This window comes from Tupaia chinensis, unplaced genomic scaffold (assembly GCF_000334495.1).
Source record: "Tupaia chinensis unplaced genomic scaffold, TupChi_1.0 Scaffold000340_1, whole genome shotgun sequence".
Lineage (NCBI taxonomy): Eukaryota > Metazoa > Chordata > Mammalia > Scandentia > Tupaiidae > Tupaia > Tupaia belangeri.
The window spans coordinates 459,076-463,705 of NW_006159834.1; the positions used below are offsets into that span (position 1 = coordinate 459,076).

Genomic DNA, 4,630 nt, shown 5'->3' on the forward strand with positions numbered 1-4,630 from the left:
TGAGATGCTGTATCTTATTAGTCTGGTGTTGAATTCAATTCACTCTTAAGCATCGAGAAGTTCTGTCAGGATCTTACAGAAGGAAGGAGGGGTAGAGGGAGATGTTAAGAAATAGTGTTGAGTTCAATCTTGAATCTTGCCTAAAAGAATATGTTTTGCCATAGGGCGGGCGCCACCACGCCCGAAAAGAATATGTTTTAAAGGCTGCTTTAGCCTTTAAATAATTTTGCAAGTCATATTTCATGACAACACCATCTAGAGAAAATGCACGGTGTGCCCAAGGCTCCAACATGGAATCAAAACACTCACTATAAATATCGTGGTGAATCAGATTCCACCGGGGAGAAATAAACTCCCCAAGAGCAAGTTTGAGATTTTCCAGGAAGTACTGATTCTTTCAGGGCATGATAGAGAGCATTTGATGTGCAAAAATGAAGGAGATCTCTGAACACACAGCTAAACAGGCACACACCCACACCATAATTAAATTGGGAGCTCATTTTCCTGAATTCACAGCAGAGATATAAAAAGCAGAGACAGGAGGCTGATCTAAATTGAATACTGTTTTCGCTCCTGCCTTTAAAAGTCGTGTGCCTTCCCAGGATGTCTCCCCGTCCCCCAACCAGTTTTCCATACCTCTAGACTATTTTCTTACATATTTTTGGCCTTGAATATACTGTAAGTGAAACGCTACCAGTCTCCCTTTAGGCCATGCCTTTTGCAAGATCAGATGAAGTTACTTTTCACTGCAATCAGCCCTGATAATGTTTGAATTAAACTCCATCACATCGTCTGCTTTCAGATTAAGGTGGCCCAGAGAGAAAGAGTAGAGAAAACAGGCTATAAAGAGAGAAATCAAAAATATTTTGGCATTAGCATTTTCAAAGCATCCCTTGAATGCTATGGAGAATGGAAAAAAGGGACACTTATTTATGGGAAAATAAAACAAACAAACCAGATCCAGTTGCTTTCTCTTTAAATAAATGAATGAATGCTAAACATAAACATGTTGCAAATATTTTCCTAAAAGTGATGAGATGTCAGGTTAAATAAGTTTCCAGTAAGGTAATCACACATTCTGAGGATATAGGAAAAAACAAACTCAGTTTATCTTATGATAATCTTACAATTCAAAATATTTCTTTGAACTCTGGTCAATAAACTGTGTGGAGATTTCTCCCCACAAAGCAATTCTAGAAATTCTCATGTGGACACCAACTGGGTGTCCTCTGATTGAATTCATTTCTGACACTATCTACCTGGAGATACCATCATATTTCATTGGTGAAGGGCTCGAGTCTCCAAGACCGCTCAGCTATTGATCACGAGTCCTGGGTTATTTTACCCATACTTTTCACTGATTATATATCAGGCTTCTCATGACCCACCCAGTGGGGTCAGTTAATTTACTAAAGCAGCTTTCAAAACTCAGGGAAACACTTAACTTACATTTACCAGTTGATTTTAGATGATATAACAAAGCATACAGATAAGAGCTGCATAGGGCAAGGAGTATAGGAAGAGACACAGAGCCCTCACCATTGACGGAAGAGAATGTATATCCCCATTCAATTTATACTGAGTGTCTGCACTATATGGCAGAGGTTGAGAGATCTGAAGATGTGATGTTGAAGAGGATTGATATGGGTACTAGAGACAGGAAGGGAGAAAATGATTGGTGGAGGGTTGGAAGTGGATGATGAGTGTGAAAAAAAAAAAAAAAAACTAGGGTAGTCACGTCTGCTTGAAAGTGTTATTTATCTGTTAAACTACTCTGCATATTGTTTCATGAATGCTTTAACAAATTTTGAGGGTTAAAGTGCAAATAATTTTTAAAGACTATAAATTATAAACAAAAGAGAAAAACAAATCAAAACTTTCTTTGGTATTGTCTGGAAATATTAATAGTTCACCCTAATGTGTATCTGTTCATTTATTTGTCATAAAAAGAGCACTTTGCCTAAAAGTCTCATGCTCCAGATCATTCCCGTTTATTTCAACCCCACTTTCAGAACTATTTTAGCTCCAATCCCTCAGTACTCTGCAACAATTATTGGTTACTATACATAAGATACACCATAATGCCTACTAAACTTTAGGTTACTTAAGTGTTTATCTTCCTTGAATAATACTGTGTTTTAGATGAGTTATAAAGGTAGAAAATGAAAACATTACAACAAACGGAGAGGGTTTGTACTGGCCATGTATTTCTCATTCTTGAACGAATAGGGAGGAGGGCAAAGTTTTCCTACAGTTACAAAGCCAGGGCGTTCAGGTCACCTACTTTGGAAATCCAGAAGACACTGAGGGAGCCAGTGTGGGAATGGGCAAAAGGGACCCGGGATGCTCAGAGAGGAAGCCTAGCAGATCACCAAAGTTCACCTACTTTATGATTTTACCAAGGGCTTTCCCTGTTCTGACACAATGTGTTTGTTTTGTTATTGTTATTGTTGTTGCTGTTTTCACTTTAGAGATGATCAGTTTATTGTAAAAGAGAGACATGAAAGCTGTTTACATAATGGAAGATTCAGAACTTCAGTGGAATGGATGTCTTCATGTGATGTCACTTCAATAGTGATTTACGTCAGTCTACATACTTCCCAAGAATGTGGCCATCTCTAAATAAGAAATCTTGTCACCTAGAACTACTTTGGTGCTTCCATATTCTGGGAAAAGAACTTTAACTCCAACACTCATACTAACTGCTCGAATCTCTCCATCCTCTCCTTTGGAGCCAGATCAAGAGCTACTACTGTTGCTTACAATACTATTCCTTGAGATTCTTCTGGAACCATAATGCCACCTTTGGTTACTGTTTCAGCTGCACTTCTTTCAACCAATACTCAGTCCAAGAGAGAAAGAAATTTCCTACATGTGTGTCCAGTCATGGGTCTCTCTAACACAGCTCATACTCTGCTCTCACACCACCCTCCAGAAAATTTATATTGGAATGCTACCACATGCCAAGAGACTGGCTGCCCAAGTCTCTCAGCCCCAAAGTGAACAAGCAATAGCCAATGGTACTGGTAAGCTCCTGGCCTCCAATGTACCTATGAAAAGACCAATTGTGCAGACCAAAGCTCTCCCACAAGGAGAGAGAGCAAAGTCCAAGAGGACTGACCCACTTGTACCACAGCAACTCTAGAAAAACTCTAGTTATCAAATGCTGGATCGCTTCCAGAAAAGAGGCAAATGGGTGACTTAGTCGCTGAGTCAACTAGTCCTGTTAGATAGTCAATCATTGATTTATTTTTTCTTTTAATGTTTGTAAGTGGCAGCTCGTGTATGAGAGAATGACTGTGTCAGCTCTGTTGACTCTCCTGACCCCTTCACAGACCCTGAGACTAAATGAGAGCCTCGTCAATAAAGGGAAGCGCTCTCCTTTTTCTTCCATCTACATCTCAACCTCATGCATAATCTAGAATTCCATCAAGTACAGTTTCTCCTTTTTTCCATATTTAAGGAGATTGATAATATAATGGACCTGTTGGAGATTTATCTTAACCCAGATCAGCAAATCAAAAATTAGATTTTCTTGCATGTCTGATACAAAGGTCAGGACTCCTGAACACATACTTGCACCAACACAAAGAATTAATTTTTCTTTCAAAAGAACCTCCTGTGATAATTCTTTAAAGTAATCTAAAGCAACTTTAATCCCATGAAAACTCTCCATCTTGATAATTTTTTTAAAGATAGATAACAAGGACAAGTTTATCTTTCAAGACAAATATCTCCTAAGCAATGCATAATCTAAAATGTCATGTACAATAGGAAGTAAAATCATAGGGGTCTAAACTGCATCAAGTCTATAAAATCCATGAAATACTACTGCTAAAGCAAAGAAGAGATTAGATTTCAGATCATTCTGTGGGGTCACCACTAGCCCCTCCATTACCATAAGTCACATACTCTGTGAATCCTACATAAATTGGACTTTCAGTATGTGAACAGAATTTCTAACAAGAAAAGGTTCATGTTATTATTAGACTAATAAAGCAATTTATTTGCCTTCCAAGGTAGAAATTTATTCTGGAGTAGCTCAGCAGGACTGAGTTTCTCTAGACACAATAATTCAGAAAGCTCATCAAGAAATACACCTAATTTCACTCATAACATAATTGAACTATAAAGTCCTGCATTCTGAAACTACTTGAATGTAGAAATCAATTCTGAGCAAAATCCTCCTAATAAGGGTTCTAATTTTTTGTCTACGTGTCTTTCTTGCTACAAAGAGGTCATAACTGGCCCACCATTGAAAAGACATGTGCTGGGGCCAGCTGATGGCATAGTGGTTAAGTCACAGGACTCACACATGGCCCACTGCAGTTCGAGTCTTAGACCTGGTGGCTTGAAACTCACACTAGGCATGTGTTCGTACATGCTCAAGATTCTGGTAGGAGAATGGAGGAGAAGGGATTGTGGTATGGCCATCCCCACTAGAGGGGTGATCTCTCACTTTTCCTCTCACTGTCTCTGTCTCTGTCTGTCTCTCTTTGTTGCCAGTGAACACACACGCCCTAAGGCAAAAACTTCTTTTAAAAAATTCAGACTATACCATTTTATTTTTTGTAAGAGATGACTTGTGAAGTACTGTTACAATAGAATCTATTGTATTTTATTAGACCCA

At 38.6% G+C, this 4,630-nt stretch overlaps 1 pseudogene; it reads right to left on the reverse strand.

The window, feature by feature from the left end:
- Positions 1–2,584: 2,584 nt before the first annotated feature.
- LOC106735239 (10 kDa heat shock protein, mitochondrial pseudogene) lies at positions 2,585–2,888 on the reverse strand (annotated as a pseudogene).
- Positions 2,889–4,630: the final 1,742 nt, after the last annotated feature.